This window comes from Ailuropoda melanoleuca, chromosome 12 (assembly GCF_002007445.2).
Source record: "Ailuropoda melanoleuca isolate Jingjing chromosome 12, ASM200744v2, whole genome shotgun sequence".
Classification (NCBI taxonomy): Eukaryota; Metazoa; Chordata; class Mammalia; order Carnivora; family Ursidae; genus Ailuropoda; species Ailuropoda melanoleuca.
In genome coordinates this window covers 72174435-72187396 of record NC_048229.1, presented here as the reverse complement: position 1 = coordinate 72187396, position 12962 = coordinate 72174435, and the positions used below count along the sequence as shown (strand labels likewise).

The 12962-nt window shown below is 46.7% G+C and overlaps 1 protein-coding gene across 7 annotated transcripts in view; it reads right to left on the bottom strand.

Annotated features, from left to right (window-relative positions):
- WWOX (WW domain containing oxidoreductase) overlaps nucleotides 1-12962 on the bottom strand; it is a 1195262-nt gene that overhangs the window by 855624 nt on the left and 326676 nt on the right. The window lies entirely within an intron of this gene.

The window sequence follows — 12962 nt, the reverse complement described above, 5'->3', positions numbered from 1 at the left end:
CTGTGGTCAGAGGACCTTGATCCCTTGCTATGTGTGTCTTTCCACTGGGCTGTTCGAGCAGCTTCACAGAATAGCAGCTGGCTTCTCCCAGAGTCAGTGAGAAAGCAAGTGAGAAACTACGGTGTCTTTTATAATCTACCCTCCAGAGACATCATCATGTCCATTCCTCCTCAATGTGGGAGAAACAATACCAGAAGACAGGGATCACTGGGGACCGTTTTGGAGGCTGGCTACCAGGGTTGTCTGCTGCTAGCAGAGGGACCCACAAGTGGAGAACAAAGGTCCCAAATGTCCCTGTGTCTGTTCTCACTCCTGAACAAACTGACAGGCTCTGCGGGGACCACTGGAGCGAACCCCTGCCTCAGGCTACAGGCAGCAGTGGTGGCTCTGAGTCTGCTCTGGAGATATTGCTCGTGCCTGCTTGTGATCACAGAGATGCCTCTGTTTCAAAGAATTTTCCTGGCTGGGCAGTGAGACAAGCAGCAGGTGTGTGTGCACTCTGCTTGCCCTCTGAACTGGCTCTTATGCGATTGCTCTCTTTTCTCCACTTTGCGCCTTCAGTACAAAAGCTTCCTCAGCCCTTCATCCAAGGGCTGGTGGTTCACCTCTCTCAAAAAGAAGCTTTTGCACTGCTGACCTACATTGGTCTCCGCAAAAGTAAGATGTGTTTTCTTCCAGGACTCAAGGTAGTCAGCCCCCAAATGAAGTTTATTTAATGAAGGAATTAGTTCCAGTCAATTCTTGAGATGGAATTATGGGTTCATTTGAAGGAAAGTTGAAGGGGCAGCAAGCTCAAAGGTCAAGGAGAAGCTAATGAACGCTGTTTTCTAAGCATACCTGTTGCACCATCTGAAAGATGCAGTGCTTCTAGAATGAAGTTTTCATCTTCCAAGCTTGTGGCTTACTCTCTCTCCTTCTCATACATACTTTGTAGGATTACATTCCGTCAGAGATGCACACATAGGCCATGGCTCTTTGTGTCCATTTTCCATTCCTGGACCAGTCCTGCCCAGAGCTGATGCCTTGAAATAATTCTTGTAGGAACACTAGTTGTTTGTGCCTCCTGGCATGCATTCCCCNCTCCCCCCCCCCCCCCGCCCCCGGGAATAAGGTGACTATTCTTCACGTTTAGCCCATGTGCTTTCAGCAAAGGTTAGGCCATCCTGGGATCACCCAGTCAGCACATTGAGTCCCTCTGGCCCTGACAATTGGTTCCAAATCAGCATATCTTTCAGTCCAGATCAGTGAGAACCAGGAATTAACTCCAGAACTTTTGTTCAGCTGGTGAACTTGCTGCCATTAGCTTAGCACATGCAGCTACCTGTGCATCAGGTAACTTGGGAGTGCTCTGGACTGAGTTGCAGCCAAGTCCAGCCCCATAAATTCTCTTTTGGCTTCAACTAGTTTGGGTTGCCATGTTCTATCAATATGATATACTTCTGCATTGTAGAAATCAGGTGGTTGTATCTCTCCCATGTGGAACTTAATGCTTCAGTATAGATACTATGCAGAATGGATTTCTTTAATGTCTTGTCTATGTCACACCATTTGGGTGACCCAAGGCAGTCCTAAACTGTGGCCTTGAGCACCACATGCAGATGCCCACTATCTCAGTGCATTGATGGGACTTACTGCCGCTGCTGCAGGGAATAAGTCTCAGAGTTGCAATTTTGGGCTGCTAGAAAACAAATCTGAGGCTTGTTTTTAGGCTGTCATAAGCTGACATGTGAACTGCCCATGTGTTGTCAACCTCTCTTGGTAACCAGGGAGAGCAGTACATGGGTTGTAAACTTGCTCTCTCTCTAACCTGCATTTGTCCTGCTTTGGCATTCATTCTTCCCTCCTGCACAGGGCCAAACCCTTCCCACTTCCCAACTCCTGGGATCTTGCTCCATCAATTATCCTCATTCTTCCTTATCTCAGGCTCTACCTGTCCACTGCCTTTTCTTCCTCGGACTATGCACAGATTGAAGATTGGATACTGAGCAGAAAGTGTCCCCTCCACTCCTAACACCTTGGTCCTGCCTTCCCCTAGCTACTAATCTCCTTCCCTTTTCAGCCAAGCTTCTTGAAAGTATGGCTTGTACCACTTCTGCCCATCTCATTCACTCACCCCTACTTTAGTCTTCTCTGCTAAAGGGGACAGATTTTTCATATTGGCAAAACCAGTGAAACAAGCATAGGCAAAGTCACAGCACAGGATGTACTCATGGCATGGGTGGCATTGTGCCTGTGTAAGCCCTTCTGACATTGATGCCCAGCACCTCTGAGGCAAGGACACTTGGAGCCCTTCAGTTCCTTGAAACTCTCCAAAGTCTGGGTTCTATAACTTCATCTCTGACGAGCTTCTTTCTACTTACATCTTTCTTCTCCTACATCATAGTCTCTTTTGTGCATACCCTGCCCCTGTGGGTTTTATATTTAAGATACTGTCCTTCCTCCACTACAAGCTCTCCCGTTGTACTTACGGTTTTATTTACTAGCTCTGTGTACTTGCTCCCAGGTATTTATCTCTGGTCCCAACCTCTTCCATGAGGTGAGTGAGTTTCCAGGGAGGGGGAAGTCCACACAGAGCCCAGTGGTTTCCTCAAGGTGAGGAGACTGAGTGGAGGATTCAGGGAGGCCAAAGTAGCAGACTACCAGAGGAGGGTGAAGAAAGAGAGATAGGAAGGGAGGGAGGAGAAAGAGAGAGATCACTCTGGAGTCCTCAGGTTCCACTCACGTCTTCAGCTGAGTATCAGTCAGTGCCTGCATGGAGGAAACTACTTGAGGCAACTGAAAGAACCGCTAGAAAGAAGCAGGTAGAAAAACCTCTGAACTCATACAGGGCTGGAATAAGTCATGTCCCCAACAGCAAAAGTGGAAAAATCTTGTAATACAGAGGGCATCAGGAAAAATAATCATTACTCCACAATTTAGAGAAAATGGACAGATTTCTTGAAAGACACAAATTATTTAAGCTTACTCATGAAAAAAAGTAGATAACCCAAATAGCCCAAAATCCATTAAGGAAATTAAATGTAAGCTAAAAACCTTCCCACAGGGGCACCTGGCTGGTTCAGTCAATAGCGCATGTGACTCTTGATCTTTGGGTTGTTAGTTGGGTGTGGAGCCTATAAAAAATAAAACGCAACAAACAAACAACAAGCTTCCCATAAAAAAACCCTCCATGCCCTGGTGGCTTTAGTATAGAAGTCTGCCAATCATTTAAAGAAAAACATGTCAATTCAATCCAAACTCTTCTAGAAACTTCAAGATGAGGGAAGACTTCCTAATTTATTCTGTGAGGCCAGCATTACCTGTAATTGCAAAACCAGAAAACACACTACAAGAAAAGAGGACTGCAAATTAAGATTTCTCATGAACATAGATGCAAACATTCTTAACAAGAGTTTCGCAAATTGAATCCAACAAAACACAAAGAATACATCACAACCAAGTGGAGTTTATTCTAGGATCATAAGCACAGTTTAACATTTGAAAATAAATCAACGTCATTTTTAACAGACTAAAAAGGAAAATCATATGATCATCTCAATAAATGTAGAAAATAATTTGACAACAATCCAACATTCAAACATGGTAAAAATTGGTTAAAAAATAGTAAACATGGTAAAAATACACGGTGAACTAAGAATAGAACACAATTTTGTCAACCTGATAAAGAGTTTCTGTGAAAAATCTGCTAACAGCATACTTAATGGTGAAAGAGAAAATACTATTTCAAAAGACCAATAATGAGACAGGTATGTCCATTCTTACCACTTCTATTCACTTCTATGATGGAGATGGTAGTTGGTGCAATAAGGCATGAAAAGAAAAAACAAAACAAAACAGGCCAGCATACAGTTAGGAAGGGAAGAAGCTAAACCGTATTAATTTGTTGACAGCATCTACCTATGTAGGAAATTATAAGGAATCTACAAAAAAACAGCTATGGAACTTATAAGTGAGTTTAATAGGGTTGCAAGAAAAAGATGAATATGGCCAAACACATTACATTTCCTTATACTAGCGGTAATGAGAAATTTAAATTCAAAATAATGTAAGTTATGATACCATCAAAAGGTTGAACTATGTACAGATAAGTTTGGCAAAAGATATGCGAGTTCTGTAGACTGAAACCTACAAGACACTGCGGAGAGAAATTAAAGACTCACGTAAACGAGGAGACATACACCGTGTTCATGGATCAGAAGACTCAATATTGTTCAGATGTCAGTTCTCTTCAGCTTGATCTATAGATCTCACATAATCTCAGTCAAAATCCTGGATATTTTTTGTAGACACTGACATGTTAATTAAAAAATTTATATGTAAGTGAAAAGGTCCTGGTGTAGCTAAAATAATTTGGAAAGAAAGAACAAAGTTGGAGGACTTGTACTAACTGGAAAGAGAGCAGGTAAGTGGACAATTGTGCTTGGGGTTTTATGAGCAGGCATGGTTTGGCAAATCTTCCACCCCTATCTCATTGCCGAGGTTGAGTCAGTCTGGGTTACAGACTGGGTGTTGGCCAGCCCTGATCCTCTTGGGTCACTTTCATCCACCACATGCCCCTCTCCCCAAGCATCTGTGGGCTGTTGTCTAACAGACCGGAACTGCATCCTTCTGTGGGACGGTTTCGAGCACCAGAAGCGCCTCCTTTGCAGGTAGAGGATGGTTCCTCATTTGGAGCACCCCATAAACATGATTGCCTGCCGCGGGAAGAGAAGACCAGTGTCCTTGCCTTGAGGTAGTTCAAACTCCGAGGTGTAACTTACGCTTCAGAGCTTCCCCAGGGGTCAGGCTGAATCTGGGACTTCACTGAGAATCACACCCTTGCTTGCCTTCTCCTTTCTCTGTTCTGCTTCCCCGCTACTCGATTCCTGGCTTCTTCAGGAGCACTTTTCCAACAGATCAGTTGCACCCAAGAGAAGCAAGTGCCAGTGAGCATCCAGCTAGTCTCACTGCTCCTTTTTTAAAAATCTAACTTTGTCTTTTAGAGACTTGGGTCTAGGCATCCTTTTTTCGAAGAAACTTCCTCTATGTGTCTCCATCATTGAGCTCTGTTGACATGTCTGCTTCCCTTCACTAGAGCAGCTTTCCTGCAGTCAGAAACCAGCCACGTTCACATGGGTGTCCCTGGTGCTCATGCAGCCTGGCAACAGGCACGCAGTAACTGCTGACTGACACGCCATTCCCGAACTTCACATCTCTTCATGATGCTCTGCTGCGAGGGTAGCATGAGGCGCCATCTGAGGGGTTTTTGTTCTCTGCTGCCTCCCTGGCATGGAGATTTGAGGTACCCAAGAAGCCAGTTAGAGAGGAAGCTGGACTCTTGCTGCTGTTCTCAGCCCAGTTTTCTGAATTCTGGGATTTACATGAAAAGTTTAAATCATCCCTGCCCCCCACCCCCAGGCGTTACAGCTCCCAAATTACACACTCTATTGCTTTGCAGTTAAGCAATAGTGCAATTAGAGCTAGTGCAGCAAAGATGATGATTTGTGGGGCCCGTTCACAAAAATGCTTTATTTAAATATTAAGCTCAGTCCAGAGAAAGAAGAAACAGACATATTTCTTTTTCTTCTTCTTTTTTACATAAAAAGGAATTGGTCTCAAAACAGTTTTGGGTTTTATGAGTCATCGTGTCTGTTCAGCCTGTAGCCTTCTGCCTTGAGAGCAGAGGAGCCTCGCCCTTGTGGTACCCACTTTGCTCATCTACGCCACGCAGTGAGGGTGGCTCTGCAGACAGATCATGTCCTTGCAACTTGTGCAGCCCCTTGGATGCTTTGCCATGCTGCTTCCCAGGGACCCGATGACAGCCGTCTCATACCTTCCACCCTTCCCTCTCCTGGGTCAGTGTGTGGGTAGGGAGGCAGTGCAATGGAGGAGGGACCATCCAAGCGGAGCTCTCCTTGGAGCACAGGACTTCTGTGGCAGTGGCCCCCGGATGGGCTTCCCTGGCATTTCTTTGTCAGATGGGGACTCCAGACTGACATGGCTCCCTGGCTCCCAAGGCAGGTCTAGTGAACATAATAGAGATAGCACAGCTCGTGCTTCACAAAGCACAGTGTCTCACATGGTGATGTAGTCACCTTCCCACCTTTTTGATTAAAATAGGCTTCCTGTTTGAGATGGTGGTAATAATGGTTTTTCTGATATTCTTGCTCACTAGAATCAGGTTCCCAAATGGTTTTGTATTAGGTTGAACCATGTGAAATTGATAATATTAGGTTTTGACCTCTTTGACCTATGAAAATGGCAAATTTGCTGTAATTTGATCATTTTGACCAATAAAAATGGCATTTCAGATGGCTTGATGCAATAATTTTACTAATGCAAGAAAAACCTTATCTGGGGACTAGGGGTGTGGTGGAAAGATCTTCATGCTAGAGTTTAGAGTAAAGCTTGGTTTCTACCTTTTCCAGCAACCTTGGTACTTCATCTCACCTGGAAGAAGTTCAGCCCATCTGTGGGGTGGAACTTATGGTCTAGGTCCTCCTGGTCTCCCAGGGTCAAGTGAGATGATGGGAATTAAATTGCCTCTTAAAGGGGAAAGAGCCCAGTGCATGTGGGGTTAATGGCCTTGCACTTGGGATGATTCTTACATGTAATGATCAAACCCTTGGCCTGGGCTCTCTGGGAACAAAGTGTTCCTTCTGGGGACCAGCTGTGGTGACTGGACAAGGTAGATTTGGGACGGTAAATCCTGTACGTGCCACAGCAGCATCTCATCAACAGTCAGAACAATGGGGTTAAAACTGCAAAAATCAATTCATCAGTTACATTGTTTTCAGGAGGTTATGCAACCAGTTTGTATCTTTTTAAAAAAGAAAATGACTTTAAGAAAAAAAAAACCTTGAAATTCAGTTTTCTTTTCTCAGGGTGGCTTAGAGACCATGTTATTTATAAAATGTTTTGAAATTCTGAGTAAGAGTAATATCGAAGAGAAAAAGGATCATTCTTCAAGAAGACATTTCTAACTTTTAAACCTCATAAAGTGACTTTACTTAATATTCTACCTACCAAAAATCTCTACTAACTATATTTTTCTACAGAGCTTGATACAGTGGTGAATGACATTCTTATTATAGAGCTGGAGGGATCACAAGATTCTCAAATGACTCTAGGACCTTCAAGACCACATGGTTCTGTCTATTCAGTCTAGTCTGTCTTTGGAGATTGTGAATGTTTTTGGTTGCCTGCCCACTTCCTGTCACCCTTCCCACCTTAGTGTATGCCAGCCCCACTTCCAACAGCCAGCACCTGCATCTCTCTGCCTCAGGGCTCCTTTGTCACTGGGCACAGCAAGCCAGAAGCTCCTGGAAATCAACAGGCAGGGGTTGGTGTATAAATACTCCAGCCCCCTCACCCCTGCTTGGGATAACTCAGGTGTGACTTGACATCTCCCAGAGTTCCCTGGTAGGACTGGCTTCAGTTCGCCACAGTGTTAATGAGACTGATAACACACCCTTTATTGAGCGTCTCACTTTCCACCTCCCCTATAGATATCTCATGACTTTCCAAACAGAGTACTTTTGCTCTAACCTTCATCTCAGGATCTCCATCTGGGGTAATCCATGACCTTCAGTGATCTGGGTATGTTCTTTGTGTGATCCCATTATTTCAATCTGAAAGATAGGTTTATCCTTGGCCATGTTGGATAACTGCTTACTGTGATATTATATGTAATAGCTGAAGTTATACGAACTTATGCATTGTCCCCAGAATTTAGTTGTTTTAGACAAATTGAAATTTGTTTCTTCTGTTAGCAGCTCTCAGCTTCCTCTTGGGGAGTACGTTTGTCCTGCCCTCAGTTCTTACCTCTAGTGAGAGGTTATGACTCATTCCTGGCCGAAGAGAGTTCCACACCTCCCTGGCCGCTGTGACTGGTTCTCAGTCTGGCACATAACCTAAGACAGACCACTGAGAGGCAACCCCAGCAGCTTTAGGGAGAGAGATGGTCTCTTTCCACTGGTTGCTAAACTAGAAGACGTAATCCCTGTGAGTTACCACACAGAGGCCTGCCCAGGACCCAAGTCAGCCCTGAGGAAAGCAGAGCTGGGAGATGGAGGGAATATCAGGCCTGGTGATGATGTTTGCACACTTGATCCAGCCATGCCTGCACCTTTCCTCACATGAGCTCTTTATCCTATTCCTTGTTATAGTCATGACCACACTGCTGAACTGGAGAGGAGGTTTCTCTGGAGGAGTACAGAGTTCCCTTCCCATCAGTTGCTTTCCTATTGGAGGCTTTGGGCTCTTCCTGAGTGTGGGTACTGAGAAGAGAACTCCTGACTCCAGTGCCAGGCCCATGAGTAAGAGTAAACTCCATCAGGTCTGCAAGAGCACGGTGGGTCCCAATTCTGGGTCTGGCTGTATTGAGAAACCTGCCCTGGGTGGCCCTTGTCAGAAGAGAGGTGTGCAGGGCTTGGACAGAAGGGCCAGGCACCATGGTGATATGAATACTAAGCAACAGGTGTCAAGGTTGCACTGTGTCTGCAGTGCCATCCCTGGACCACAGTGCCATGTGGCTCTCCCTGCCCCTCTGAAGCCTCACAGACAGACTCTGCGGCATCCCGTTTGTAGGGTCTCTACCAAGATTGAGTTGCTCCCCTAACTGGACACTGCCGCAAACCCCATGGGTGTTTCAGCCTGAGACCTTGGTCATCTCCTAAATGGCTAGTAGGAAGATGGGGCAGGGTAAAGGGCAACATGGCCACAGCCATGAGGAGCAGTTGAAACAGGAGTGTCTGCCACTGGTAGCTTCTGAGGCCATGGACAGGAAAGGACAGACACAGATGGAGACTAGGGCTTGGGAGGGGGAGTGCAAAGCACAAGTGTGGTACTCGGCAGGCTGGGAGCCCTCACCGGTGAGGGCAGAAGACACCAGAGCTGTAGAGAAATGAGATTTACAAGAGGAAGGACAGGCGAGGACACTCCAGGGATTGGGCAAAGTAGGCAAAAGAAGCAGAACACTTTGACTTGGCCAATTGATGCCACTGTCCCAAAAATGCTGTGACAAAATATAAAATCACCGCTTTTAATTAATCCGTGCTGTTCCTGTCACAATCCCTGGCAAGTGATGGGAGGGTGAGGCTCATGGTTAGGGTCTGATTTGATCATTACTTGGTGAAAGTAATTACTTGGCTGAAAGTTTAATGGCTTGGTTTGTAGGCTGTGTTAAATGTCCCTGTGTAAAAAAAGCCCCATGAAAATGTCATTGACAACTCACTCATTCTATCTCGCCCAGCAAGAAGTCTTCCTTGTAATCTTTGCGGTGTAGCAGTGGTTTCTCTTGATTGTGGGGAGGGATGGGTGCTTACTCTGTGAGGCTGAAGAGGGTCCTCCCTGCCTGATACCGTAGTGCCGCTGCTCAAAGTGCGGAGTGTGCATGGCAACATCAACACCACCTTGTTAGAAATACAGACTCTCGGGCCCTACGCAGGACCTGCCTTTTAACAAGACCCTCCTGTAATTGGTGAGCACAGAGAAGTGTGAGCAGCGTTGATATAATGGACATTCATTACAGTATCTTCCCCGATCGCAATGGCACCCTATTCCCTCACCAGCTGAGGGGGGTAGGGCTGGAAGCGACATTGTATAACATAACCCCAGCTCCTTGTCACATTTGATTGGATTAGGGCTAATCATCTGACCTAAACTGGGCCAATCACAGCCCTTCTCTGGAATTTGGCTAGGACTCACGCACGCGCTCGCCCGTGCGAGAGAGAGCCAGATAATAGACAGAGAGACAGAGGCAGGGAGAGACAGAGAGGCACTGAGACAGAGAGAGAGGTACACACCTTCTCCTGGGGCAGCTAGATGTATAACTTACATACTTGACAGTGGGTGGTCTTTTACCAGCTGCAGGGCCCTGACTCTGGCTATCTTCCATTGCAGAGAATCTCTTGGTTGGTGAAGGCTGTCAGGGGTTCATGGGAGAGGCAGGTGGACCGAAGGAGCTGGGTGGGTGGGCAGGAGAAGACAGAGTCAGAGCTCTTCAGCAAGACAGTCCGCTAAACATAAACTACTGACACCTGGGAATGGCCCCGAGCCGTTCTTCTCGCCCTCTATCCCTCCCTCCAGGGGGCCCAGTGGCCCTGAGCCTGCTTGGGGGGTGGGGAAGGGGCAGATTTAGCTGTGGGTTTCTTGCGGGTCCCTCGTGCACCCACCTCCACAGATCTGCGCACACGGAGAGCATGGTAGTTCCCCAGGGAAATACGATTGTAAAGGGAGAACGGCTGCTGGCCAGCACCAAACTGCAAAGCTGAGTCCTAATCAGAGCCTGGGACAAGGACTTGAGTGGAAGCAGTTTATTTGGGGGTGATTCTAGAAAGTAGATGGGAGGGAGCAGAGAGTGAGCCTGGAAGGAGGAAAAGACAATAAAGATGTTCTATCTAGGTCCTTTCTGTGGGCAACGGGACTCGGCTGTACACTAAGAAGCAGGCAGAATGCCTTTGAGAATGATCCACTAAGAGAACGGGAAAGAGGGCATTCCCGCGGGACCCTCAGGACCCTCCGGGCACCACCCACCCCCACTGTGCTTCCGCTGTGCCTGCTCCAGAATGAACAGTGCTGTAGCTTAGTGGAAGCCCTGGGCGGAAAAGCAGAGGACATGGGCCAAGCCTCTGGGACGGGTCCTTGGCCAGCATCTGGAAGCATCCACCACAGCTGGGTAAAGCCCAAGAAGTCGGGGGAAGGTCGGCATGCCGTAAAAGCATGACACCGACAGGTCATGTTTGAAGAACCTAAGTAACCCTGATGTGGGGACAGAGTAGATGTCCCCAAATTGGAATGATGGAATAATTACCTCAAAAATCGTTTGTCACCAATGTAGTGAAAATTTCCCTTTCAATCTTGATCAATGTCATGAGTTGGGAAATTGGGAACTTTATTCACAATAACAAGCAAAAACAAAACCTCTGGTCTTTCTCTCTGGTTTTCTGGACTTCTTTCTACAATTTCTATTTTATAGAAAATGCACATGGTAGGGGCGCCTGGGTGGCACAGCGGTTAAGCGTCTGCCTTCGGCTCAGGGCGTGATCCCGGCATTGTGGGATCGAGCCCCACGTCAGGCTCCTCCGCTGGGAGCCTGCTTCTTCCTCTCCCACTCCCCCTGCTTGTGTTCCCTCTCTCGCTGGCTGTCTCTATCTCTGTCTAATAAATAAATAAAAAATCTTAAAAAAAAAAAAAAGACAATGCACATGGTAGCATGGCAAATGCCATACATCTCTCTAATAAATAAGGACCAATTGCTGAAATATTTCCTGCTTGATAGATAATTTTCTTAGTCCCTGCCTCATACACTTTAGGGGGAGATGGCAAATTTCATCTTTATTTGACTGATTGTAGTTTTTAGCGTGGTCAACAAACACATCTTTTTGACCTGGATCTGCCTATTCATTTGCAAAATCTCCGCTGGGTGCATTTCTGTTGTCCGGGGAGTCTGTGCACACAGAATGCCACGCTCTGACAAAGGGAGGAGCCAAAGAGCTGGTGTTGCTTGTGTTTTCTTTGACTGGAGGTTTCCTTGTTATTTTTGATTTGTGGTGTGCCTGGCTTCCCCCCACATCTGTCTCCGTCGTGACAGGTGCCCAGCACTGTCTCCCAGCACCACCTTCGTGGAATGGTTTGGAACACAGCACTCCCTATGGCTGACTCAACTTTCAGCATAGCTGTGTGTCTCGGCCCTGCTCAGAGATCTATCCATGGTCCTGAGTGGGCTCTGAGCCTCCTACACGGGCTGTCTTCGGCTCAGCCGCCCCAAGATCTACAGTTCTTGTTCCCACATCTCAACACATCTCGGAAAGAGACGCGGTGAGACCTCCACTTCTGGTGACAGCCGCTGTGAGAAAGCACTGAGTTTTGCCCAAATGACAGCAGCTCTGGTCCTCGTAGAGGAAATCCCGCTACGTCTGTGTGTAATATGTCTCTCCGAGCGTCAGGGTGAGGGAGGGAGGGCTCCTAAGGCCCAGCTTAAATGCCACTTCAATTCAATTCCACGAATGTTTGATGAGCCCCTGCTTCCCTCCCCTGCACCCCATCACAATTAATTATCTCTCCCCCTGGGTCCCCTTCTGCCCCATTACTGTGTTTATCTTGGTCCAACTGGAATTCCAGTTCACTATGGATGTGTTATCCCTCCTGCTAGACCACCAGCTCCTTTAATGAATTGTGGAGGCGGGGACCCTTCCACAGTCAGCTCTTTCTCCTGTGCAGAGCTCTGTGTAGAATAGTAACCAATGCGTGTTTGCGTGAATAACAGTAGCTAATACCAGGCTGCAGACCTCATGGGTCCATGGCCCCCAGCACACCCCGTTTCCCTAACCTCCCCTTCCTCTGAGTCCTGCTTGCCACCTGCCCCGTGCTTGGGCCAAACAGATTTCTCTTTTGGGTGGTGGGTGTGGTAGCACCACATTCCCTGAGAGCCCCTTCCTAGAGTAACTCCTTCTGAAAACTATAGGAAAGTGACATTTTTATAGACGAATCATCTTTTTTGTGTGTGAGATTGCTTTAATTAAAAATATTTTATTGCTTTTGTTTTATTACAGAAGCAGTGTTCATCATGGAAAAGCTGAGCCTTACAGTCAGCCACTGAACGCTCACAGTCAGTCCCACCCGCCATGGAGACATCAACCCTTAACACCCTGGTGTATAACCTTCCCAACCTCTGTGTGCGTGTGTGTGCGCTTACGCACGTGCTTCTATTTTCATATAATAAAATTAAGATTCAGACCTTATTTTATTTTATTTTATTTTTTTTAAAAAAGATTTTATTTGTTTATTTGACAGAGAGAGAGAGACAGCCAGCGAGAGAGGGAACACAAGCAGGGGGAGTGGGAGAGGAAGAAGCAGGCTCCCAGCGGAGGAGCCTGATGCGGGGCTCGATCCCAGAATGCTGGGATCACGCCCTGAGCTGAAGGCAGACACTTAACGACTGAGCCACCCAGGCGCCCCCAGACCTTATTTTTTTACTGCTT